The 27,883-nt window shown below is 49.2% G+C and overlaps 1 protein-coding gene across 3 annotated transcripts in view; it reads left to right on the top strand.

Annotated features, from left to right (window-relative positions):
• The window catches only part of MED26 (mediator complex subunit 26), a 76,790-nt gene that overhangs the window by 43,658 nt on the left and 5,249 nt on the right, over positions 1 to 27,883 (top strand). The window contains exon 2 of one of the 3 annotated variants that reach the window (XM_038740508.1): positions 23,974 to 24,132. The exons of 1 other annotated variant lie outside the window; for it this stretch is intronic. The gene's annotated coding sequence lies outside the window, so the exon portion shown is untranslated. Of the gene's footprint in view, positions 1 to 23,847; positions 24,133 to 27,883 lie in introns of those variants that run through there. One more of the 3 variants, XM_038740509.1, reaches the window with a different exon arrangement.

The following is a 27,883-nucleotide window of genomic DNA, read 5'->3' as shown; positions in this document are numbered from 1 at the left end:
CCGAAGCCCATGCCATTTCCACTAAGCCACACTGCTTCTCTAGAGTTGGGACCCCTTCTCTGGCCTCTTGCCATTCAGGTGAGCATTGCTCAGGTATCAATGGTTTAAGAGGGGAAAGGTATGTCCTGCCACCTGCAGAATAGAGCTTGAGTTGTGATGGTTTGCACCGAGCCATCCACACTCTCTTGCCTGGTCCCCTATGCCCAAGGGCATGGATTGTGTGAGGGTGGGAGAGTGAGTGGGTGCAACCTGTGGTCCCAAGAACAGAATATCTGAGACCTGGACAGCAGCAGGCATTGGTAAGTGGTTAACGAATACTATTTTTATTATCATTATGCCACACAGCCTTGACAGACTCTACCTCTGGGGCAGATATAAAGGTCTGATAGTGAGAACCTCACTGATCTCCTATTCCAGCCCAGCCCACCCACTTCGCTCTTCTACTGCCAGATTGCTCACTGTGTGTGGATCGTGGCTACTTTTTCATTCATTCATTCATTCAATCGTATTTATTGAGCGCTTACTGTGTGCAGAGCACTGTACTAAGCGCTTGGGAAGTACAAGTTGGCAACATGTAGAGATGGTCCCTACCCAGCAACGGGCTCACAGTCTAGAAGGGGGAGACAGACAACAAAACAAGACATGTGGACAGGTGTCAAGTCATCAGAACAAAAAGAATTAAAGCAAAATGCACATCATTAACAAAATAAATAGAATCAGTTTGGACACAGTCCCTGTCTCATACGGGGCTCACAGTCTCAACCCCCCATTTTCCAGATGAGGGAACTGAGGTCCAGAGAATAATAATAACAATAGTGGTATTTGTTAAGCACTTGCTATGTGTCAAGCACTGTTCTAAGTGCTGGGGTACATACAGGGTAATCAGGTTGCCCCACATGGTGCTAACAGCCTTAAATACGTACAAGTAAAATAGAGTAATAAATCTGTACAAACATATATACAGGTGCTGTGTGGAGGGGAAAGAGGTAGGGTGGGGGGGGGAGGGGGAGAGGAAAAGGGGGGCTCAGTCTGGGAAGGCCTCCTGGAGGAGGTAAGCTCTCAGTAGGGCATTGAAGGGAGGAAGAGAGCTAGCTTGGCGGATGTGTGGAGGGAGGGCGGGCATTCCAGGCCACGGGGAGGACGTGGGCCGGGGGTCAACGGCGGGACAGGTGAGAACGATTTTTGCCACCGACCCCTTTCCCACATACTCCCTCCCCCTCCATGCATCTGAGAGTCAAAAGGACCTGGATTCTAATTCTGGCTCTGCCACTTGTCTGCTGTGTGACTTTGGGCGAGTCACTTCTCTGCCTCATTTACCGCATCTGGAAAACGGGGATTAAGACTGTGAGCCCTATGCGGAACAGGGACCGTGTCCAACCCAATTTCCTTGTATCTACTCCAGCTCTTAGTACAGTGCCTGGCACATAGAAAGTGCTTAACAAATACCGCAGTTGTTGTTATTTTTATATGCGCCAGACCATCACTCTCCACCTTCAAAGCCTTATTAAGACTTTTAGACTGTGAGCCCACTGTTGGGTAGGGGCTGTCTCTATATGTTGCCAACTTGTACTTCCCAAGCGCTTAGTACAGTGCTCTGCACACAGTAAGCGCTCAATAAATACGATTGATTTATTGATTATTAAGGTCACATCTCCTCCAAGAGGCCTTCCCGGATTAAGACCTCTCTCCCCCTCCCTCCCTCTCCCATCTTTGTCTGTGCAGGGGTAAAAGGTGCAAGGTGGGGGTGGGGGGAGGATCGGAGATGGAACAGATAGAGGTTTCCTTCTGAACAATGGAGAAGAGAAGAACTGAGTAGGCTTTAATGATTGAGCCATCAAGTGCTATAGTAATGCGAATGTATATCCTCCCAGGAAAAGCCGGCCCTATTGGTTCCCCTTGAGGGGCCACTTCAGCATGAAGAAGAGTTGATCTGGAATATCCAAGGGATGACTGACAAGGGGGAGGCAGTGACCTTCCCCTCTCATTCAGAGACCAGGTGAACCTAGGTCACTTAATAATAATAATAACAATAATAATAGTAATGGTATTAAGCACCTACTGTGTGCCAGGCACTGTACTAAGCATTGGGGTGGATACAAGCAAATCAGTTTGGACACAGTCCCTGTCTCACACGGGGCTCACAGTCTCAACCCCCATTTTCCAGATGAGGGAACTGAGGCCCAGAGAATAATAATAATAATAATGATAGTGGTATTTGTTCATTCATTCATTCAATCGTATTTATTGAGCGCTTATTGTGTGCAGAGCACTGTACTAAGCACTTGGAAAGTACAAATTGGCAACACATAGAGACGGTCCCTACCCAACAACGGGCTCACAGTCTAAAAGGGGGAGACAGACAACAAAACAAAACATATTAACAAAGTAAAATAAATAGACTGGTAAATATGTACAAGTAAAATAGAGTAATAAATCTGTACAAACATATATACAGATGCTGTGGGGAGGGGAAGGAGGTAAGGTGGGGGGGAGGGGGAGAAGAAGGAGGGGACTTAGTCTGGGAAGGCTTCCTGGAGGAGGTGAGCTCTCAGTAGGGCTTTGAAGGGAGGAGAAGGGAGAAGCTCTCCCTTTGAAGGGAGAGCTAGCTTGGCAGATGTGCAGAGGGAGGGCATTCTAGGCCAGGGGTAGGACGTGGGCCGGGGGTCGACAGCGGGACAGGCGAGAACGAGGCACAGTGAGGAGGTTAGCGGCGGAGGAGTGGAGGGTGCGGGCTGGGCTGGAGAAGGAAAGAAGGGAGGTGAGGTAGGAAGGGGGCAAGGTGATGGGGAGCCTTGAAGCCGAGAATGAGGAGTTTTTGCCTGATGTGTAGGTTGATTGGTAGCCACTGGAGATTTTTGAGGAGGGGAGTAACATGCCCAGAGCGCTTCTGCACAGAGATGATCCCCCCTGCCTTACCTCCTTCCCTTCCCCACAGCACCTGTGTATATATGTTTGTACGTATTTATTACTCTATTTTATTTGTACATATTTATTCTATTTATTTTATTTTGTTAATATGTTTTGTTTTGTTCTCTGTCTCCCCCTTCTAGACTGTGAGCCCACTGTTGGGTAGGGACTGTCTCTATATGTTGCCAACTTGTATTTCCCAAGTGCTTAGTACAGGGCTCTGCACACAGTAAGCGCTCAATAAATACGATTGAATGAATGAATGAATCAATGATCCGGGCAGCAGCGTGAAGTATAGATTGAAGTGGAGAGAGACAGAAGGATGGGAGATCAGAAAGGAGGCTGATGCAATAATTCAGTTGGGATAGGATGAGAGATTGAACCAGCAGGGTAGCAGTTTGGATGGAGAGGAAAGGGCGGATCTTGGCGAAGTTGCGGAGGTGAGACCGGCAGGTTTTGGTGACGGATTGGATGTGAGGGGTGAACGAGAGAGAGGAGTCGAGGACGACACCAAGGTTGCGGGCTTGTGAGACGGGAAAGATGGTAGTGCCGTCAACAGTGATGGGAAAGTCAGGGAGAGGGCAGGGTTTGGGAGGGAAGACAAGGAGTTCAGTCTTGGACATATTGAGTTTTAGATGGCGGGCAGACATCCAGATGGAGATGTCTTGAAGGCAGGAGGAGACACGAGCCTGAAGGGCGGGAGAGAGAGCAGGGGCAGAGATGTAGATTTGGATGTCATCAGTATAGAGATGATAGTTGAAGCCATGGGAGCGAATGAGTTCACCAAGGGAGTGAGTGTAGATTGAGAACAGAAGGGGACCAAGAACTGACCCTTGAGGAACCCCTACAGTAAGGGGATGGGAGGGGGGAGGAGGAGCCCGCAGATGAAACTGAGAGTGAATGGCCAGAGAGATAAGAGGAGAACCAGGAGAGGACAGAGTCTGAAGCCAAGGTTGGGTAGCGTGTTGAGGAGAAGGGGGTGGTCCACAGTGTCGAAAAAAAAAAATAATGGCATTTGTTAAGCACTTAACTATGTGCAAATCACTGTTCTAAGCGCTGGGGAGGATACAAGGTGATCAGGTTGTCCCACGTGGGGCTCACAGTCTTCATCCCCAAGAGGTCGAGGAAGATTAGGATAGAGGAGCCGTTGGATTTGGCAAGCAGGAGGTCATTGGTGACCTTTGAGAGGGCAGTTTCTGTGGAATGTAGGGGACGGAAGCCAGACTGGAGGGGGTCGAGGAGAGAGTTGGCATTGAGGAATTTGAGGCACCGCGTGTAGACGACTCGTTCAAGGAGTTTGGAAAGGAATGGTAGGAGGGAGTTAGGGTGATAACTAGAAGATGAGGTGGGGTCGGGGGATTTTTTAGGATTGGGGAGACATGGGCATGTTTGAAGGCAGAGGGGAAGGAACCAATGGAGAGTGAGCAGTTGAAGATTTAAGTTAAGCAGGGGAGGAGGGACGGAGCGAGAGATTTCATAAGATGAGAGGGAATGGGGTCAGAAGCACAGGTGGCCAGAGTAGCACTTGAGAGGAGGGAGGAGAGCTCCTCTGAGGATACTGCTGGGAAGGATGGGAGAGTAGCGGAGAGGGTTGAGAGCCGGGGGGTTGGAGAAGTGGGAGGAGTGACTTTAGGAAGCTCAGACCTGATGGATTTAATTTTATTAATGAAGTAGGAGGCCAGATCGTTGGGGGTGAGGGAAGGAGGAGGGGGAGGAACAGGGGGCCTGAGAAGGGAGTTAAATGTACGGAAGAGCTGACGGGGATGATGGGCATTGGGTGTCAATAAGGGAGGAGAAATAGTTTTGTCTGGCAGAGGAGAGGGCAGAGTTAAGGCAGGAAAGGATAAACTTGAAGTGAATGAGGTTGGTATGGTGTTTAGACTTTCGCCAGCAGCGTTCAGCAGCTCGAGCATAAGAGCGAAGGAGGCCGACACGGGCAGTGATCCAGGGCTGTGGGTTAGTGGTACGAGAGCGGTGAAGGGAAAGGGGAGCGAGGGAGTCAAGCTGAGTAGAAAGGGTAGAGTTGTTAAGCGCTTGCTATGTGTCAAGCACTGTTCTAAGCGCTGGGGTGGATACACGGTAATCAGGTTGCCCCACATGGGGTTCACAGCCTTAATCCTCATTTTACAGATGACAGAGCTGAGGCACAGAAAAGTTAAGTGACTTGCCCAAGGTCACACAGCAGACAAGTGGCAGAGCGGGACTAGAACCCATGGCCTTCTGACTCCCAGGCCCGTATTCTAACCACCATGCCGTGCTGCTTCTCCAGCATGGCATAGGAAAAGCAGGAAGTGACCCACCTGGGTTGGTGAGAAAAATAATATTGGAGAGGTGGGGTGCATGTCTATTAGAGAGCACTCTGGTTGCTTAGAGAAGCAGCATGGCTCAGTGGAAAGATCACGGGCTTTGGAGTCAGAGGTCATGGGTTCAAATTCCGGCTCAGCCAATTGTCAGCTGTGTGACTTTGGGCAAGTCACTTAACTTCTCAGTGCCTCAGTTCCCTCATCTGTAAAATGGGGATTAAGACTGTGATCCCCACATGGGACATCCTGATCACCTTGTATCCCCCCAGTGCTTAGAACAGTGCTTTGCACATAGTAAGTGCTTAACAAATACCATCATCATCATCAGACTGAGCCCCCTCCTTCCTCTCCCTCTCTTCCCCCTCCCCATCCTCCCACCTTACCTCCTTCCCCTCCCCACACCACCTGTATATATGTACATATGTTTGTACGTATTTATTGCTCTATTTATTTTATTTGTACATATTTATTCTATTTATTTTATTTTGTTAATATGTTTTGTTGTCTGTCTCCCCCTTCTAGACTGTGAGCCCGCTGTTGAGTAGGGACCGTCTCTATATGTTGCCAACTTGTACTTCCCAAGCGCTTAGTACAGTGCTCTGCACACAGTAAGTGCTCAATAAATATGATTGAATGAATGAATCATCATTACTGCCTTCCCCTAATGTCAGGGGTCATAATGTGGGGCACGTATTCGTGGTTATGGAAAGGCTTTTCTGAAGATGCCAGGGAAATAGCTCAATGTCTGGATAGGGGAAGGTGGCTTCAGGTGTCTGAGGCAGCACGGGTGACTGCAAGAAGGATTGAATGGCCCAAGGGGACTGTTGTGCTTTTTTCATTCATTCATTCAATGGTATTTTTTGAGTGCTTACTGTATGCAGAGCACTGTACTAAGCGCTTGGGAAGTACAAGTTGGCAACGTATAGAGACGGTCCCTACCCAACAGTGGGCTCACAGTCTAGAAGGGGGAGACAGAGAACAAAGCAAAACATATTAACAAAATAAAATAAATGGAATAAATATGTACAAATAAAATAAAGAAATAAATAGGTGGGGAAGGGAGTAGGGCTTGTAGAAGGGGAGCAATCCAAGTAGTGTTGGAATGCCTTTAGGAAGCAGCATGGCCCAGTGGATAGGGCACGGGCCTGGAAGCCAGGATCTGGGTTCTGATCCCGGCTTTGCCACTTGTCTGCTTGGGCAGGTCACTTAACTTCTTTGTGCCACAATTACCTCATCTGTAGAATGGGGGTTAAGACTGTGAGCCCACATGGGACATGGACTGTGTCCAAACCTGATCAGCTACCCCAGTGCTTAGTACAGTGGCTGGCACATAATAAGCCCTTAACAAATACCATTTAAAAAAAAAAAACAAGCAACATGGCCTAGTGGAAGGAGCATGAGCCTAGGAGTCAGAGGACCTGGGTTTCTGATCATGGGTCTGCCATTTGCCTGCTGTGACCTTGGGCAAATCACTTAACTTCTCTGTGCCTCAGTTACCTCACCTGTAAAATGGGGGTTCAATAAAGGATGCAGATCTAAGTGCATAGTTGACACAGAAAAGAGAGGGAAAAGAGGAAATAATAATTGGTATTTTTAGGCGCTTATGTGCAGGGCACTGTATTAAGAGAAGCAGCATGGCTCAACGGAAAGATCCCGGGCTTGGGTGTCAGAGGTCATGGGTTCTAATCCTGGCTCTGCCACTTGTCAACTAGGTGACTTTGGACAAGTCACTTCACTTCTCTGTGCCTCAGTTACCTCATTTGTGAAATGGGGATTAAGACTGTGAGCCCCACGTGGGACAACCTGATCACCTTGTATCCTCCACAGCGCTTAGAACAGTGCTTTGCACATAGTAAGCGCTTAACAAATGCCATCATTATTATTATTATTATTCTCTGCGCCTCAGTTCCCTCATCTGTAAAATGGGGATGAAGACTGTGAGCCCCACATGGGACAATCTGATCACCTTTTATCCTCCCCAGTGCTTGGCACATAGTAAGCGCTTAACAAGTGCTTATTAAGTTCTGGGGTGGATATAAGCAAATCAGGTTGGACACAGAACCTGTCCCACATAGGGCTCACGGTCTCAATCCCCATTTTACAGATGAGATAGCTGAGGCCCAGAGAAGTGACGTGTCTTGCCCAAAGTCACACAGCAGACATGTGGCAGAACCCAGGTCCTCTGACTCCCAGGCCCGTGCCCTAAACACTAAGCCATGGGGCTTAGTCAGAGCTAGCCTCTTGGAGAAAGGGATAGCCTCTTTGAGAAAACATGATTGTAGTAAGCCTTTGAAAGTGGGGAGAGTGCGGTCTATTTTATATGAAGAGGGAGGGAGTTCCAGGTCAGAGGGAGGATGTGGGCAAGGGATTGGTGGCAAGATAGAGGAGACTGAGGTATAGCGAGTAGGTTGGTGTTAGAGAACCAAAGTGTGTAGGTTGGGTTGGGGTAGGAAATCGGTGAGGGAGTGTAGGAGGGGGGAGAGCTGATTGAGTGCCTTAAAGCCAATGGTGAGGAATATGTTTGATGCAGAGGTGGATGGTCTGCACTGAAGGTTCTTGAGGGGTCGAGAGATGTGGACTGAACCTTTTTTTTAAGAATAATGATCGGGCAGTAAGGGCTAGAGTCAGAGGAGACAGAAGGCAGGGAGGTCTATGAGGAGGCTGATAGGCGAAGTGCTTGGAGCAACGTGGTGTCGGTTTGGATGGAGAGGAAAGGGTGGATTCCTGCCCAATCTTTCCCAGTAATATCTTGAGGAGATCCCCTGCTGCCTCTCAGTTTCCCCCCCTCCGTCTCGCAGTCTTCCCCCTCCACCTGCACTGCAGACCCCATCCCTTCGCACCTAATCAGAACTCTCGCCCTCTAACTCCTTCCTTCCCTGATCTTGAGCTTCACTTTTCAGTGGCTCCTTCCCCACTGCTTTCAAGCATGCTCGTGTAATCCTGTCATGAAAAAACCTTCCCCCGGCCCCACAGCTCCCTTAGTTATTATCCCATCTCCCTCCTATCATCTCTCCAAGCTCCTTTGAGCAACTTTTCTACACCTGTTTCCTCACCTCCAGTTCTCTCCCTCCAGTCCATCTTCCGCCACAGAAACTGCCCTCTTTACGGTCACCAACGATCACCTCCTTACCAGATCCGACGGCCTGTACTCCATCCTAATCCTCCTCCACCTCTCAGCTACCTTTAATTCTGTGGACCATCCCCTTCTCCTGGAAACACTACCTAATTGTAGCTTTACTGACACTGCCCTCTCCTGGTTCTCCTCCTCTGGCCACTCCTCATTCGCTTTCTCGAGCTCCTCCTCTGCCTCCCGCACCATCCCTACCTGCGGGAGACCTTAATAATAATAACAATAATAATAGTAATAATGGTACCTGTTAAGCACTTACTGTGTGCCAAGCACTGTTGAGGGGTAAATACAAGTTAATTAAGTTAGAGACAGTCCCTGTCCCACTTGGGGCTCACAGTCTTAATCCCCATTTTACAAGTGAGGTAACTGAGGCCCAGAGCAGTCAAGTAACTTGCCCAAGGTCACACAGCAGACAAGTGGCAGACTCGGGATTAGAACCCAGGCCCGTGCTCTATCCACTAAGCCACGGTGCTTCTATAAGGCTTTAAGACTCAGTTCTGGATCCCCTTCTATTCTCCAGCTACACTTCAACTACCATCTCTAGGCTGATAATTCTCCAGTCTTCCTCTCTAGCCCTGACCTCTCCTTCTCTGCAGTCTTGCATTTCCTCCTGCCTTGAGGACCTCTCCACTTGACTGTCCTGACACCCCCAATAATAATAAATTAATAATTTGTGCTATTTTAAGTGCTATGTACTAAGCATTGGGGTAGATACAAGATTCTATTCTCCAGCTACACTTCAACTACCATCTCTAGGCTGATAATTCTCCAGTCTTCCTCTCTAGCCCTGACCTCTCCTTCTCTGCAGTCTTGCATTCCCTCCTGCCTTGAGGACCTCTCTGACTGTCCTGACACCCCCAATAATAATAAATTAATAATTTGTGCTATTTTAAGTGCTTACTATGTACTAAGCATTGGGGTAGATACAAGATAATAATAATAACGATGGCATTTATTAAGCACTTTCTGTGTGCAAAGCACTGTTCTAATCGCTGGGGAGGTTACAAGGTGATCAGGTTGTCCCACGGGGGGCTCACAGTCAATCCCCATTTTACAGATGAGGTAACTGAGGCACAGAGAAGTGAAGTGATTTGCCCAAAGTCACACAGCTGACAATTGGCGGAGCCGGTATTTGAACCAGTGACCACTGACTCCAAAGCCCGTGCTCTTTCCACTGAGCCACGCTGCTTCTCAGAAGTTGAGGCCCCGCAATCAGGTTGGACACAGTCCATGGCCCATACAGGGCTTACAGTCTTAGTCACCATATTAGAGATAAGTGAGGCCCAGAGAAGTGATTTTTACCCAAGGTCACACAGCAGGCAAGTGGCAGAGGCAGGACTAGAACCCAAGTCCCTCTGAGTCCCAGTCCCGTGCTCTATTCACTAGGCCACACTGCTTCTCTTGCCGCCTTACCCTCCTTTACCTCCCCCGCCGCCGCCCCGTTCTTCCAGGACTTAACACTGGCTACCCCTCATGAGGCTTTTGGCTGTATTACTCTATTCATTTATTTTACTTGTACATATCTATTCCACTTATTTTATTTTGTTAGTATGTTTGGTTTTGTTCTCTGTCTCCCCCTTTTAGACTGTGAGCCCACTGTTGGGTAGGGACTGTCTCCATATGTTGCCAATTTGTACTTCCCAAGTGCTTAGTACAGTGCTCTGCACATAGTAAGCGCTCAGTAAATACGATTGATTGATTGTAAGCCCCTCTGCTTCCAAAGCCTTGGGGTGAGCTGGTTACAAGTTCCCTTGGGGTGTTTGGCTGCCAGTTCCTGCTGCCACTCAGCCCATGACCCCAGCCACTTCGGCCACAACACTGGCAGTAAGTGGATAGTGATAAGAGATATACTAAGTTGCCATCCCCTGGTCCAGGCAGGAGCTGGTCTAAGTCTACTACTGACCGGGAAGAGTCGGCTACAGAATTCTATGTACTGTACTGTTTTTAGCAATGTGGCATAGTGGATAAAGCACAGGCCTGGGAGTCTGAAGGATCTGGGTTCTAATTCTGGCTCGGCCACTGTCTGCCGTGTGACCATAGGCATGTCACTTCTCTCCTCCGGGCCTGTTACTTCATCAAGAAAATGGGATTAAGACTGTGAGCCCTATGTGGGACAGGGACTGTGTCAACATGATTTGCTTGTACCACCCCAGAGCTTAGTATGGTGCCTGGCATGTGGTAAGTGTTTAACACATTACGCTGTTATTATTTGAAGAGGGAACACAGAAGTACTTAGGTCACTGTAATCAGTCATTTGTATTTTTTGAGCATTCACTGGGTGCAAAGCACTGAACTAAGTGCTTGGGAGAGTACAGTAGAACAGAGCTGGTGGACACATTCCCTGTATAAATGTTATTGATTGTCTCTATATGTTGACAATTTGTACTTCCCAAGCGCTTAGTACAGTGCTCTGCACATAGTAAGCGCTCAATAAATACGATTGATGATGATGATGATTGATAGTCAATTTGTTAGTGGTTAAATCAATTTTGTTCCCAAATATGCGGAGGCTGATGCTGTGGGAAAGCAGCCACCAGTTTTGGGTAAATGACCCTTCTCCTCCTGTACAGGTAATCCATACTTAATTCCCTTGATTAGCTGTTGAGATAAATCATTCTATTTGTTAAGCCATACTATGTACCAAGTACTGTGCTAAGCTGTGGGGAAGGTACAATAAAATTAGATCACAGTACCATTCCCTCATGGGTCTCACAGGATGAGGGAGAACAGGTAGTAATAATTGTGATTTGTTAAGGACGTACTATGTGCTAGCCACTGTACTAGGTTCTGGGATAGATACAAGATCAACAGGTCGGCCAAGAGTCCCTGCCCCACATGGGGCTCATCGTCTAAGTAGGAGGGACAACAGGTATCGATTCCCCATTTTCCGGATGAGGTAACTGAGGCCCAGAGACATTAAGTGACTTGCTCGTGGTCACACAACAGGCAAGTGGTGGAGCCAGGATTTGAACCTAGGCCCTCTGGCTTCCGGGCCTATGTTCTTTCCACTAGGCCATGCTGTTTCTCAAAGTTCCCAAAGTGCATTAAGGGGGTGGAATTTTCCCATAAGAATGAATGTAAATAAGGCTTTGTCCATTTGTTGGCATACCCATAGAGGTTAGTGAATGTTTCGACTTGCATCTTTTCTTAAATGTCACTACTAAATATTAATAGAACATTTGAAGATTAGTAAAAGCCCACGAATCTGTGAACTATTCAAAGGATACTGAAGTTCTTCGGGACTATTGTATAATCAGTATAGTTTAAGGAATACACTTAAGTTTAAAGGAGCAAAAGTACAATAGTGCTTGCCTTAAAGATGACTTAGATGTAAGGAGTTGAAAGGTTACTTACAGAGCATGGTGCAGGAGTTTATTATGTATCCAGATATGTCTGCCCTCTAGGTTAATTTGACTCTTTAATGTCTTAATACACTTAAACTTCTTTCCATACCTCATTATTGGAAAAGAAAAGCTTCATGAAGTGGAAAAGCTACAGTCATGCCTTGTCATTAAACCCTTAGACCCTTACAGTTTCACCATCATAATTATCACCAAGTTCATCATGAAGGTCTGCTTTTCATTCATTCATTCAATCGTATGTATTGAGCGCTTACTGTGTGCAGAGCACTGTACTAAGCGCTTGGGAAGTACAAGTTGGCAACATATAGAGACGGTCCCTACCCAACAACAGGCTCACAGTCTAGAAGGGGGAGACAGACAACAAAACAAAACATGTAGACAGGTGCTTTTGGAGTTTCATGGGTTCTCTGTTCCATTTCCCTGAAGTTCTCTTTGGTTAATTCAGTGTGTTCTAATGTGTGTTGTTAGTTGTGCCCCGTTTGAGTTCATCGTGTCTCATTTTCCTTCCAACTTGAGTTGAGGCTGAATCCAGCCTCTGTGCCCCATGGTCCCCACCATCGGTGCTCAGGAGCCCATGGGGGCAGTCCCTGAAGCTTGGATGCCTGGCCCCCTCCACCCTCCTTTTAACAACAATAATAATAATAATGATAATTGTGGTATTTAAGTTCTTACTGTGTGCCAGGCACTGTACTAAGTGCTGGGGTGGATGCAAGTTGGACACGATTCCCGGGTTGGACACGGTCCCTGTCCCACATGGGGCTCAGTCTCAATCCCCATTTTACAGTTGAGGTAACTGAGGCCCAGAGAAGTGAAGTGACTTGCCCAAGGCCACACAGCAGACAGGTGGCAGAGGCAGGATTAGAACCCATGACCTTCTGACTCCCAGGCCTGGGCTCTATCCATTACGGCATGCTGCTTCCCCATTTTAAAGTGCTTACTGTGTGGCAGGCCCCGTTCTAAGCATTGGTGTAGGTACAAGTTCCTCAGGTCGGACACAGGTAACTGAGGCACAGAGAAGTGAAGTGACTTGCCCAGGGTCACAGAGCAAGGGTTGGGATTAGAACCCAGGTCCTCCAACTCCCAGGCCTGGGCTCTTTTCCTTAGGCCACGCTGTAGGGGACAGGACCTGAATAACGAGATCGGGGCAGGCAGGAGTACACCGACCCACCTGTTTGAGCGACAGAAGGTTGTGTCGTTTTTGATCAAGAATAGCCCTTTCTGGGACCGAAGAGCCAAGGCCTGGCTGTACCGTTGGCTTTCCCTGTCACGTGTTGTTTCTAATAATAATAATAATAATGGCATTTATTAAGCACTTACTGTGCGCAAAGCACTGTTCTAAGTTCTGGGGAGGTTACAAGGTGATCAGGTTGTCCCTCGTGGGGCTCACAGTCTCCATCCCCATTTTACAGATGAGGCAACTGAGGCCCAGAGAAGTTAAGTGACTTGCCCAAAGTCACACAGCTGACAACTGGCGGAGCCGGGACTTGAACCCCTGACCTCTGACTCCAAAGCCCAGGCTCTTTCCACTGAGCCACGCTGCTTCTCACAGAGTTTTTCACAGAGTATGCCGGGTTATTGTGTATCGAAGGCTAAAAATTAGCACATGCGTAGCGCTGTCCTTTGGTTCCGAGGCACCGCTGCTGATGGTGACTGTATCTGTGCGTGCCAGTGACACACTGCTGACATCGCATACTTGCCCATTTTGCCCATTTAATGAAGTCAAACACTTTTTTCTGACCCCCGGCCATGTGGGTGAGCCTTGCTCAGACCCCAGTGGTTGAGAGGACGTCTGTGCCACCGACACCAGAGCATGTGATAGTTTTGGGGGGGTGGGGGGGGTGGGGGTTGACCATGCTGATGGCGATTTGCTCTGAGCCACCCATACTCTCTCAACCAATCTCCCCCGTGTCCCGCAGCAAAGCGACTGGTAGGGACAATGGACGCTGTCTGTGGACCCAGCAGAATATTCGTTGAATGAATGTTTCTTAATTGCTCTCCTGGGTCCAGGCGCTTAATACAGCGCTCTGCACATGGTAAGCACTTAATAAATACAATTGAATGAATATATCTTTAACAGAGCATGGGCATCACCTGTGTGGTAAACTAGGAGTGAGTGATTTTTCATTTAAAATCACCTGAAGCCCTGCCACTGATAAAGTCACTCCGTGGGAAACCTCAATGCCGGGTCTTGACTTTGCCTCCTTGGAAATTCATAGTAGGTGTGTGGCCTTCCTCTCCTTCCCCCTCCAGGGTCAGGCCTGTTTTGTCAACCCGAAAGCCCCAATGGGGTCAGGGGTGCTGACTTTTCATTTCAAGCACGGAAGCTCCAGTGAGGAAGTGGGACATAGGTACCCTCAGGGCCAGGGAGGTGGACGCCTATAGAAAAAGTTGAGACTTGGGGGAGGGGGGTGAGCCTAGTTGCCCACTGACCCCAAGGCTGAGAGGGGCCCAGAGCCCCATGTGACCCCTCTCCCTGGGTTTTTAACCCCTTAGAAGTCTGTCTGCCTGCTCTTCAAGTTCCAAAGATACTCGTTCCTCAGCACTAGCAGGTTCACTTTACGTAGCGATGTTAGCAAAGTCGGACTGTTTAAGTATCGTCTTCTCCCAAGCGCTTAGTACAGTGCACTGTACGTGGTAAGCACTCAGTTAATACCATCGATGATGAAGTATGCCGAACCTTTAAATCCTCGTGCAAGCACCTGGTCTGTTCTTTAATCAGCCACAAAATAATGGTCATTGAGCATTGTTTACTATGTTCAGTCCTTACACTCGAGCTTTCCCACTGTTATTGGGGCCACAGACCTAAAGCATTTAAGGAAATCTCAGCTTTGCTCTCACACTTTCATTGTGGGTCTTACCGCTGGGCTGATCAAATCGAGTGCCCTGAAGACCACGCTTGGACTCACCTGCTTCACTCAGTCTGTTTCAGAACCTCCAACTCGATCACCAGAGTCAAGCTTTTTTGGTGGGTTTTCTATCTCGGCAGGATTTGGCTGCCCACGCGTTTTTGACCTGTGCCGAATGACTGCAAGGGTCCAAATTTGAATGGAAAAACAAAGCCCTAATGTACTGTACGCACGGGAACCCTCTCGGGCTGGCACTGCCTTGCAAAGCGTGGCTGCGCTGACAGCGGGCCCAGCACAGCCAAGCACAGAAAGTGTGTGGGCCCTAAAACACATTGAATGAGCCTAAAAAACCACCCAGGGTATCAATATTCAAAGAACGTGAAATCAAATCCATGCTAAATTGAGGTATTAAATTGGGGACTGCTTGTGTTAGTAGGGCTCAACAAAAATAGACCTCTCAACCCGAGTGAGGAGGCAGAGCGGTATCGAGAGACATCTAGCCAGCCGATAAGCCCGCAGGAGGAGAGAATGTCCGATACGCCATTTTGTTTGCAGAAACCTGTGTCTGAGGATGTTGGTATAAAGTAGATTATTTGCCACTTGCATCGAAAAGGAAGAGGATCCAAATGGCTCGTAAATATTTTCTGGGGTTATTGAAGTATTGTTATGGGCAGGGAACGTGTATACCAACTCTGTTAGAGCGTACTCTCCCAAGTGCTTAGTAGAGTGCTCTGCACATAGTAAGCGTACGAATACGACTGATTGATATAAATTGCATCTTGGTTGAAAGGCTCCAACAGATGTTCCTTCCCTGGCTCGATGGGTCAGAGTGGTATGCTGGGGTGGTGGGGGTGGGGGGCGAGGATTAGTGCCCGACTGCCGCCCAAGAATCAGTTTGGAGTCCTATTGCTAGTGGGGGAGACTGGATAAATGCCTCATAGCTGTCCCTCCCCGAGTTTGTCCCAATTTAAAAAAAAAAAATGAAAACACCCTAACTCATTAGTTCATTTCAGCTGTGAGGGTTATTTTCTTTGGAAAGGCCCCGTGTGGAAACTTGCCATTTCCTCTGGATTGATGCTGTGGCCTCCCTTGCTTTGATCCAAGCGTTATGTCCACTGAATTCTTGTTTCTACCAGTCACGTAAACATTAAAATGTTTGGGGATTACCAGTGGCTGAAATTTTATATTATGCAAAACCCTTCATGCATGGTCAAATAATCAGTTAAAATCTGAGCTCACTAAGGCTTTCAGCTGAACTCTGGGAGGGAGGATCTCAGGTTTCTCAGTTCCTTATTTCAGACATGCCCAGAAATTCCCCCAAGCAATTCTGTTTTCAAGGTGGTTTTGCACATGGCATGCAGAGGATTGAAGCGCTGACAGGCCGAGGCAGTTTGGAAGTTTGACAGTAGTAATTGGACCTTCCAGAATTGGCACGGGTCTAAGGAATTGTTTAGCTAGGAATCCCATTCCCGGTTCAGCTAATAGATTGGCCGTAAACTTTTTGAGGGCGGGGACGCCAGCGGCTTAAATGCTAATAAAGAATCAAATGACAAGGAAAGGCCTGATCTTCTGTTTCAGTGATGTGAAGGGGAGTGGGGATTTAGAGGGGCCAAGTTTGGGAGAGCCCAGCATGGTGATTTCTTCGCACTTTGCCGTCTCTGATCACCTGGCTCCCTTCTCCACTCTGCTGTTGAAGCTGCTGGCTTGGCCCTGCCGTATAGCAAACGGGAAGCAACGTGGCCTAATGGTTAAATCTCGGGCCTGGGAGTCAGGACCTGGGTTCTAATCCCAGCTCCACCACTCGTCTGCTCTGTGACCTTGGGCAAGTCACTCAGCTCCTCTGGGCCTCAGTTCCCTCATCTGTAAAGTGGGGGTTAACATTGTGAGCTGCACGTGGGACATGGACTGTATCCAACCTGATTAGCCTTGGATCTAGACTCGTATGTAGAGAAGCAGCGTGGCTTAGTGGAAAGAGCCCGGGCTTGGGAGTCAGAGGTCGTGAGTTCTAATCCCCGCTCCGCCACTTATCAGCTGTGTGACTTTGGGCCAGTCACTTAATTTCTCCATGCCTCAGTTGCCTCATCAGTAAAATGGGGATTAAGACAGTGAGCCATACTTGGGACAACCTGATTACCTTGTCTCTACCCCAGCGTTTAGAACAGTGCTTGGCACAAAGTAAGCACTTAACAAATACCATTATTATTATTGTTTTTATTATTATCTTCTACCCCAGCACTTAGTACAGTGCCTGGCTCATAGTAAGTGCTTAATACCATTTTAAAACAAAAAAACCCCCCAAAAAACCCTCTCCTGGCCCCCTTCTTTTAGTTTGATGGCGTGTTTGTTGTAAGACCGGAGAAATTGTCCGAGTGGCCTGTTCTAGTGCTCTAAGCTGCCTCCCAGCTCCTCATTTTAGACACTTTCTCCTATTGCCTTTTCTTTAAGTTTTGTAAAATTCCTCGTGGGCTAGTTAGGAAATGGGATGCTTTCAACTCAGGGACAACTTTTGGTTACCACAAACTCGTTTTTATTCTCCGTGGAACGGACCCCCTCTGGCAGTGGAATGTGCCCAGCTTACTTTTCTAGAATGCCAGAGTGTTCGATTTGCTGTGACTTTAGTACGCAGATGAGGTATCATGCAATGTGGACTTGACAGCAAGGTAGTTTTTCCTCTCCCTTCTCTTTCTCCCCACATACATCGCTGACTCTTCGAGGAAGCGGTATATTTCCTTTTCAGAAGCCGAGGCGATCGTGTTGGTCAGGGGACACCTAGTGGATATAAGTTTATCTTCCGTGACCGGGTTTGATGTCTTCCACTGTTTTTGTGATCATGTGAACGTTGAAAAAGTAAAAAGTGCATTTCGCGACGCCGACCTGTTAACTTTGGATTGGGTCTGAGGCAGAAAGTGCTTGTGCTTGTTCTTTTTCTCCAAGGTATTTCGGCCCGCGCTTTGGGTTCTTTAGCGGTTGCCCCCGGTAATATCACATGTGTTCTCCAAAGGTGGGTAAAGGGACATGCCAGATGATCACTCTGGAAGCTGCACCTGGATACCCTCGGGACCAGCCCTTGTAAAGCTTGAGAGGCTGCTGACCAGAAGGAGGCCGGGCTTTGCCGCTCCCCCAATCCTAGGGAGGCCAGGCCTTCTCCCCTCCAATTTCCCACTTGGTGTCTTGCTGTGAAGACCCCAGACTCACTCTGGTAAACTACTCCCAGCATGGGATGATGGAGAGGGTATGTATGCCGCCCTCCTCTACAACCTACCCAGTGGTGGGACTGCTAAGACAGTAGGACCATCACTCTGGTTTTAGTGATGGCCTCTCTTCTCCTCACAGTCTGCCCTAGAAGGGAGTGTAAGGAGAAGCATCCCCAAAGCCCAGCGGCTATAGGGATACCCCCCTGCCCTCCCCCCCCTCCAATTTTCCCTTTCAGTGGTTTGCCTAGACTTGGCCATTGCTTCTCTCCCCCAGCCCCAGCAAGTAGCCCTGGGGGATTTCCCCCTATGGCTAGCATCAGGAGTCATTTGGGGCCTTTCCTTGTTACTTGCCTATAAAATCCACATGACGCCTGATGTACTATTGTACTATGACTGCAGGCATAGGCCTTGCCCAGGCTGGGCATGTATTTCTTTCACTTCCTCATCTCCCCCTTCAGGGTTAGGGGAGGGTCCCCAGTCCTGTTGGGTAGGACTCCCTCCCCAGGCCGCGACCCCTCTGCCCCTCCAACCCCAGTAGGAAATATCTTCACTGGTGGGCTCTTGCATGACTCTGAGCCAGCACTTCGGCCGGGCTTCCCTCCGCCTTGGGAACCCAGTTTCTCTCTACCCTTACAGCCCCGCAATCAAACCCCCCTTTCCCACAGGCCACAATCCGATTCACCTTTGTTCAAAGAAAAAGGAAAAAACCATGAAGCAATCCAGGAAAATAAAACATTGATTTACTCACCACTTGGTCAGGCCAAGTGAGCATGCCATGCTTACATCGCACCTACGCACACATGGGACATTGGGACGTCTCCCATGCTGCTTCCCCCAGGCTCCCCAGTGAAAAGAACCATAGTAGGAGAGGAGGGTATAGGAAGGGTTTTTTGTTGGTTTTTTTTTTTGTTTTGTTTTGTTTTCCTGGCCTGAGGTTTGTGCCTGATTTGCTTCCAGGCACGGTGCTTCTAGGCCCTTTTTCTTGGCGTGATCCAGATCCCTTCAGGGACAGTGTCCTGTCTTCCAAAAAGAGAAAGCGTGAACTGTTATAAAAATTATGCTTCGTAAAGGCTCACTAGCCATCCACCTTTCGGCCTTCTTGGATCTTTCTCTTTACTTGCTTTGTTCTAAGCCCATTGGAGACTCGGTGGCCCTGCCTACGTAAGCGATGCCTAGGAAGAAACTAACGCTACTCAGAGGAAAAAGGCCCTCCTGTATCTGATTCTCCCCCCACCCCATCTCACTAGGAGACCCTAGAGAGACTGTTGCCTGGGCTTACATTCAGGCCGCCTCCCTGCTTCCTCCGGTCCCTCCCGGAGTCCCGTTCGGGTTATTTCCCACTGGCCAGGCTACCCTAGATAGCGAGGCTCCCTCGGTACTTCCCATCCTGCCACCTGCCCAGCGTGATCCGGCAAAGCTTTCCGGTAATTTGAAGTCCCCTGCTCATGTTAGATTTCACGAGCAGACAGAAGCATCCATGCAGTCTCTTCACAGATTAAGCTTCTGACTTCACTGACACCGAGACACCCCCACCCTCCCCAGAGAATTACTGTGAATCTCTCCTATCCCAAGGATTAGAGCATCTCCGGCCTAGGAGGGAAAGGGTTTCCATGAGACAGCCTTTTAAGCCGAGGCCTCCCAGGGTGATTGTATCAGTCAGTGGTATTGATTGAGTGCTTACCGAGTGCAGAGCATTGTACTAAGCGCTTGGGAGGATACAGTCCAACAGAGTTGGTAGGCACGATCCCTGCCCGCAAGAAGCTTACAAGAAGACAATTGCTATTGATAGGCCTGGAGGAAGATCATCAGCTCTCCTACTCCCGGACCCTGCCCATCGCCAGTATGGACACAGTTTCCCTACCACGCATACAGGTGCTAAAGGTGGCATCCATCACCTGGCCCGGAAGACATCTGTATTCTCTCCCAGCGCTTAGTAAATGCTTAATAAGTACTATTAATCAATCGTATTTATTGAGCGCTTACTGTGTGCAGAGCACTGTACTGAGCACTTGAAGTACAAGTTGGCAACATATAGAGACGGTCCCTACTACCACTACTACTCCATCAGCCCTTATGTTTATACATAATAATCGATCGTGCAGTCAATTTATTCTGATTGCCCCATTGGTAAAGATTTTTATGCCTATGGCCTCCATTAGTATAAGCCCCTTGTGGGCAGGACACACTGGCCTGGGTTCTAATCTCGGCTCTGCCACTTGTCTGCTGTGTGACCTTGGGCAAGTCACTTCACTTCTCTGGGCTTGTCGCCTTAGAACAGTGCTTTGCACATAGTAAGCACTTAACAAATATCATCATTATTATTATTATCATCATCTGTAAAATGGGGATTGAGACTGTCCAACCTGATTACCTCGTCTCTACCCCAGCACTTAGTACAGTGTCTGACACGTAGTAGGCGCTCAACAAATGCCATAATTGTCGTTATTTATTGTGTGTCTGTTGTACATTCCCAAGCACTTAGTGAATGGCACTGTACCCAGTGTGTGCTCAATAAATTGAATGACTACTCACCATCTTTTGCCCCAGGATTCCTCTCCTTTCATTCTCAGCCTCATAGTGATGGGTTTAGTCGCACTCGAGTTAGGACCAGTTGTCACGGTGGCCTCAATTGTGGCAGCTCACTCATGACCTAGGCTCTAACCGTATTGCTCCAGGGGGTTCTGGGACATGTCATAAGCCAAGAACTTGAGCCAGGGCTTTCAGCAATTTAGTAGATGGCCAACAGAAGATCCTGGGCATTGCCAGAGATGGTGTTTGCCTCCCATGGGAGAAGGCCCCTCGAGCTGTGTGTGACGCTCTTGCAGATTTGGCCATGGTGTTGGAGGCACTTAGATCTGGCTACTGCCTCTTCCACTGGCCATTGTGATGGACTCGGCACTTTGCCTGACTCCAGTCAACACATTTAAGACTGTGAGCCCCACGTGGGACAACCTGATGACCTTGTATCTACCCCAGCGCTTAGAACAGTGCTTGGCACATAGTAAGTGCTTAACAAATACCATCATTATTATTATTATCCTTTTGGGATAAGCACAGTGAGGAAAAATTATGGGGCTACTTTGCCCCCTCCTCTTTCCTGAAGGAGAGATTCAGAAGGAGGGGATCCAGCTGGTTGCCACGACCCTGTTGGGGGCCACCTATGTGACTAAAGTCAGCACTACAAATTTGTTGAGATGAGCGTTTCTTTTAGTAATTCCAGCTGAGGTAAAGGACAGGGCCAGCAGCATAGTTGGGGCTAGCGGGATCCCCGGGAGCCATTATAGCCGTCAGCCACTTGTTGCTGATCGTGTCCCCCCTCCCCTCCCAAAAAAACCACTCTCCCCAAATGAAGGCATTGTCATCGGTATTGAGCACTTAGAGCAACACCCTGTACTAGGTGCTTGGGAGCGTACAATAAATGTCAAAGACAGAGCCTTTGGCCTTGAGTTTACAATCGAACAGGGGAGAGAGGCGAACACTGATAGTACCCACCTGGCTGTGTCAGGGAGTCACTTAATTTTTGTCACCGTGGCCGTTCATTTTCCCTGACTCCTAGACACGCTGCATCACTTTCCTTAGCTAGTATCTGTGGTTCCTAGGCACCCCTTGTGTCAGGTTCCCCGGAGCAGTGGGAGGAGACCGTCTTCTCCAAGCAAACCCTCACACTAAGAACGTTCTTGGAAGAGTGGCTCTTGCTTCAAAAGAAGGCAGTAGAGACAGGGCCTATCTCAAAGAGGGGACAAGGATCCTACTCTGTTTTCTTCCTTAACCCATCTCGGACTTCAGAAAACTGGATTTGGGCGTTGTCAAAGAAAGACTCAGTGGTATTCCTGTGAAAATTCATCCACCTCTTCACTCGAGAAGACTAGCTGCACCACCTCGCCATGGAAGACATTTACCTCTACAGCCCCATCTGCCCCAAATGTAGCAGGTCCTTTTGTTTCAGGATTGGCACTTGGAGTTTTCATCCCTCCTACTCTGGGCTCATTCGCACCTCGTGTTCACCAAGTTCCTGGCAACCCCCCGAGTGACTTGGCTCAGAAGACAAGAGCTTCTAGACAGCTTGCTTCCGGATCGCTTGCCGTGCGGGACCGATGCCATACGCTGACCCGGCTGCAACGCTTGGGCTTCAAGTTAGTTCTCCCAGAGCCCAGGCCGCTTCCCTTCTCAATGTCCGGCTTCACCCCGGGCCTCCCTGGACACCCAGGCAATGGCAGCCGGTGATTCCAGAACGCAGGGTCCACGGGCCTGTGGGACACCCTGGCCTAGAATGAAGTCCCTGCGAGTGAGATCACATTCACCTCCTGATTGCCGCCCTTCCCTCAGCGCAACTGCGTCCCCTGCCCACCGGTCCTTGGACCGATGACTCGAGAAGCCCATTCGGCCCTCGGGATGGGGGTCGAGAAAGGGGGCGAAAAAAGTCACAATCGCCAACTCCTCCGTTACAGATGGTGTCACGCGCATCCCTTGATCAGCAAACGAAGCTCCTTCCCTCATCTGACCCTTGTGCTGGAAATGAGCTGTGTTGAATGTTCTTGGGTCTTTTGGCCCAGCAGCCTGGAGCGAGTCCACTGTAGCCCAGGTGGCCCGGCGGCCCGCAGTATTTTCTGTAGTGAAAACGACCAGGTGCTTGGAATCCGGACAAGCGTGGAATTAACTGGACAGTGGGTAACGGGGCCGTGGCTGTCCACTGCTTACTCCCAGGACTAGTGGATCCACTGAATCGAGAGGACTCGGATCTCCCACGGATGGCACATTGGTCCTCGGGTTGCTCGGGAACTGTTCGGCTTTGGAGGAGTGCTGGCTGTCGGCTTTTTTTTTTTTTTTAAACTTCTCAGGGGAACCACTTCTGCTTCAGGACATTGCATCTAAGGGCAATGGCAACTAGTACTTGGATTGTGCATTTGGGTTTAGGGGAGGACAGACCTAGCCCCTCCCCCTTGGGCCAAGTCAAAATGACTCCCGTGATTGCTGAGCTCACTGTGGATGGCCCGATCACATCTCACCTAGGAGAGGGTTCGAACGTGACGTCCAGACCTACAGGGACCATTGTTAGCCTGACTCCTGAGCAAAAAGAAATTGGAACAGATTGTGCAAGGCTAACTGTAGGTTTCTTAGATTTGACTGGCAGCCTGGAAACCAACCAGCAGGCTCACCTTTTCACAGGCATGTGATTCTCTTTGGTGCCAGCCGTGGAATATGGATCTTTTCCAATGGCCTTTGCTTGTGTTCCTGGAATGCTTCTCACCCGGATCAGGCAGGCCTCGGTGTACCCTCCATCATGGTGCCTAGGGTGGCCATCTCTGCATTTCGGGTTCCCCCTCAAGAGCGGGTCAGTGAGGGGCTCTACTCCGGTGATTCACTGACCAAGCCTCCATTTTTGAGCCCCTCCTTGACTAATTTCCATTTCCTTACCCTGTTTCTGATGGCCACCACCTCTGCCTGCCACATTAAGTGAGCTTGAGGCATTGCTTCTTTTTCCATCTTCTTTCCTTCCCTCCCTCCCTCCTCCTCTCCACCAGGATGTTCAAAGCTAGACTAGCACCCCCCCCCGCCCCCCCCCAACCTTCTTCCTCATTGTGGTCTCCAGTTTTTCATGTCATCCTAAGGCCCCAGGGGAGGCTGCCCTTCGCACCTTGGATGTCCCAAGGACTTTCCTTTTACTATCTGGATTGCTTCAAAGCACTCAAGATCAATGAGGATGCCACCCTCATCATCGGGCAGGCCGTTTGGAAGAGGACACTGACACAATGATTTGGTGCCTGCGATCCTTCCTGTTGCAAAGAGCCTCACCCCTCCCACAGTCGGTCTTGGCCTGACAGACCGCTCCGGCGGCCCCGAGCAGTGCCACGGTGGCAGAGATTTGCAGGGTGGTCACAAGGTCATCGCCACTTTGGCCCAGCACTGTTGCTTCGGTGAGGCACCTAGGAGAGGGCCCTGTTTTGGTAGATCCATCCTGCAGCGGCTGTTTCAGTAGCGTCATTTTGTTTTGTCCACTCCCCCTTCCCCTGCCCCGCCCCGCCCCCTGCCCCGCCTGACCTTCTTGGGACCAGCTACAGACTCTACCAGAGTGATCATCTGGTGGTGCCCCTTACTCACCTCTCGAGAAACAAGGGTTACTTGCCGTAACCCGAGTTCCCCGAAGGTGTGTAGACACACCAGATGAACACACCCGCCCTCCTCCCCTTTCTCAAGGGTGGTTCTTCTTTCTTTTTGTGCTCTCTTCGGCAGGGCTCCGTCGGGAAACTGGAGGGGAGAAAGGCCGCCCTCCCTAGGACCATGGGAGGGGCGGAACCTGAACTCTTTCTGGTCAGGCTGCCTGCTATCAGTGAGCAGCGACCAGAGTGATCATCTGGCGTGTCTACATACCCTCGGCGAACTCAGGTTACGGTAAGTGACCCTCGTTTTCTTTAGCTGTCAAACTGAGGGCGTAGGTCAATCATGCCGGTGACGATTCTAGATGGAAAAAGGAAACTGTGACCTTTCATTTTGAGGTTTCTAGTGTTTCTGAGGAAGGAATAGTGTTTCGTTTAAAGTATTTTGGGCTGGGTTAACTGGCAGGATGGAGCTGTTTAGACTCAGGCGACAGCAAAGCTGCTTTTCCTGGTAACATTGAAGTCCTTTTTGACTTGATGATGGGATTTGCAGTCGGCACATTCACAGTTTGGGGACTCCTGGCTCCCTCCCTTATTTTAAGGACTCCACAGAGAGGTTTCCAGTGAATGACTATATGCACTCGTGTCCCCACGCCTCAGAATCCTCCATCGGTTGCCCATTCTCCTCTCCCTCTTACTTACCCACTCTCTTCTCCCACCACTCCCCAGCTCGCATTCTGAGGTCCTCGCAAGCAAACCTATTCTCTCTGCCTTGTTCTCTTGCCACCGATCACTTGCTCACGCCTCCCCCTCCCACCCCCCGCCTAGAATTTCCTCCCCCTTTATACCCAGCAGAGGCTCTTCCCATCTTCAAAACCCTTCTGCAAAGTCCTCTTCTCCAGGAGGACTTCTCTGATGCATTTTAAATCTCCAGTTTTTCCCCTAACTTCACTCAGCACTTCTGTGCCCCACAATCACTTAATTTCTATTGGGGTTGTGAGAGTTTGCATACATATCTCATAAAAAAGCAGCATGGTGTAGTGAAGAAGCAGCATGGCCTAGCGGATAGGACATGGGACTGGGAGTCGGAAGGACCGGGGTCCCAATTCTGCCTCTTCTCCTTGTCTGCTGTGTGACCTTGGGCAAGTCGTTTCACTTCTCTGTGCCTGTTACCTCATCTGTAAAATGGGGATTGAGACTGTGAGCCCCACGTGGGACAGGGACTGCGTCCATCCTGCTTTGCTTGTTTCCATCCCAGTGTTTAGTACAGTGCCCGGCACATAGTGAGTGCTTAACAAATGCCACAGTTATTTTTGACTCTATTCCTCCTATCTAATTTATTTTGGTGTCTGCCTCCCCCACTGGACTGTAAACTCCTTCAAGGCAGAGATGGATCATATCTACTAACTTTATTGTGCCTGCCCATGCATTTAGTACAGTACTGTGCGTACAATAGTCACTTTCATCAGGCCCAAAAGGTGTATCTTTCAAACAAAAATGCAGATTTCTGTTTGCTTTCAAAACTGTGAAGACCCTGATTTCTATTCTCCCCCTTTCCCCTCTCTCTTGAAGAGAGAGGTGGCAGAACCGTTAGCCTCCAAAAGGAGGTAAATTGGATATGGTTTAACGGCTAAGAGAATAAGAGAGCTGAATGAACGTCCGCTGTCACTTGGGGAGTGGTGGTCAAGTGTAGGATCTTCCTTGTGTAGGATCTTCCTTGTACTATGTATGATTTCTACTTCGAGTGGAGTTTTCAGTCGGTCAGTCAGTCGATCAACAGTATTTGAGTGCTTAATGTTCAGAGCAGTGGACTGAGTGCTTGGGAGGCAGAGTTGATAGGCATGTTCCCAGCCCACAGTGAACTTACAGTCTAGTTTGGCTTCCTTATCGTTTGACGGTGATTTAAAGAGAGCTTGTGGAGAATTGTATCGATTAAAAATTTGTCGACTGGAAACTGGCCTCTAGTGGACTCTTACTACTGACCCAGTGGCGATAGGTCGTTAGCAGATATACCGCCCGCCCCTGATTTCACAACCGTCCCCTGCACCACCCACTCTGAATTTCCGCCTCCCCCACGGCCCCCCAATTCTTCTGCAACTCCACTGCGATTCCTGACTTCTAGACCTCGCCGCCTGATCCTGGCTGTTCTTTATGCACCTCCTGGATGCTCTAAAACCTCTTCCCCATTTCTCTGCAGCGGTCCACACCTTCAACACAGCCCTCCACAGCTGCCCCCACCATTGGCTACCATCCCCACTGTCCAGTTCCTCTTCTCTCGCACCCCTGCGACTGAGACCAGTTGGCAAAAGTCCATTCATTCGGTCGTATTGTTTGAGCGCTTACTGTGTGCAGAGCACTGTACTAAGCGCTTGGGAAGTACAAGTCGGCAACCTATAGAGGCGGTGGGCTCACAGGCTAGATGTCCAGAAACCCAGCTCACCTCTGCCACTTGAAATTTACTCTCGTCTTCAACACCACCACTGTACTTCCCTGTTGATCCCCACCCATAGCCGCGTAGCCTCTCCCCCCACTTATGGCCTTAGATTTCGAGGGTCAGGGACTGTGTCTAACTCCCAACCGTGTGTTTTTTCACGCTTAGGACAATGCTCTGCACTTAGTAAGCACACTGTGCTATTACTAGTCCTACTTCTAGCCCTCACTAACTATGCCAGACTTTGAACTCTCTCCCGAAGCCCCCAGAGGCCTCATCTCCTTCCTCTCTCTAATTCTTGCTTGGTCATGCTTAACTGCTTTGTTAGCAAGATAAAAGGCAAGAGTCTTGACTCTCTAGACTATAGTTACAGGCAGGCAAAGCTGATTCTGTTATATGGAACTCACCTAAATGCTTAGTACAGGGCTCTGTATGCAGTATGTACTCAATAAAGACCGCTACCACTGATTGAAAAGGTGTGAACGTCCCTTTGGATCACACTTGCCTCCCGGATTCTTTCCTGCTCTCACTTCCCCATTCTCTTTCTTCCCAGCTATCTCCCTAGACTTCTCCCCAATGACTGAAGATACCTAACCCCTCTTGTCTCTCAAAAGCACTTAACCCAATCTCCCCCTGCGCGTTTCTCCCCCTCCCCACTACCATTTCAGATTTGGAGAATCTGCTTGCTAAGTACCATTTGATTCAGCCTCTTGTGCTCTTTTGGCTCCTTCCTCCTCTGCCTTAAAACAAGCCCAAGAAAGGCCTTCTGTTGACCCCATTGAACTCTCCAGTTGTACCCGCATCTCCCGCTTTCCTTTTCTGCCCAAACTCCTCAGGTGGCGTACGTCTGCTGGCTTGATTTTTCTCCTCAACTTTCTTCTTGACCCCCTTGCAATCTGGTGTTTGCAAACTCTCATCACCAGAATCTCTAATGGCCTCCCTCTGGCCAAGTCTAGTAGGCTCTAATCTGTTCTTGACCGTGACCTCTCGGCTGCCTCGGTTCCCCCTTTTCCTCGCTACACTCTCAGACACTGGTGTAACCGCCACGCTACTCTCCTAGTTCTCTTAACACCTGCCGGCTCCTTTTCGGACTCTTTTCTGGCTCTTCCGCTGTGCTCTGCTCACAGTAAGTGCTCGATAAATATGGATTGACTGATTGATTGTTCCTAGGTCCTCTCTTCTCGCCCCCACGCTCATTCTTGCAGTGAGCTCATGCACTCACAAAGCTTCAGCCATCACTGCTATGTGGGTGATGTCCAGGTCTGTCTCACCAGCCCCAACCTCTCACCTGCTTTACAGTCTCCCATCTCCACAGTATCTCCTCGATCCCTTCCCAGATTTTTCCTGCGCAATATTTTGTGTATCCGCTCCCTTCCTTTCCACCCTACAAGCCCTCATCAATTCCCATCTGGACTACTACATCGACTGCCTTATCACTCTCTTTTTCTTCCCCCCCTCCCCTCTTCAGTTTATCCTGCTGCCTACATTGTCTCTCTGAAGTTTCTGACGTCCTTCTGGTGCCCCCACAAAAACCCTCCGATGGCTACCCGTTTCTCATTGCACTAAAGGAAAATCTCCTTGCAGTTTGTTTCAAAACTCCCTATTTGCTGTCTCC

The sequence above is a fragment of the Tachyglossus aculeatus genome, chromosome X1 (genome assembly GCF_015852505.1).
Source record: "Tachyglossus aculeatus isolate mTacAcu1 chromosome X1, mTacAcu1.pri, whole genome shotgun sequence".
NCBI classification, from domain to species: Eukaryota; Metazoa; Chordata; class Mammalia; order Monotremata; family Tachyglossidae; genus Tachyglossus; species Tachyglossus aculeatus.
This window is presented reverse-complemented; position numbering and strand designations above follow the sequence as displayed.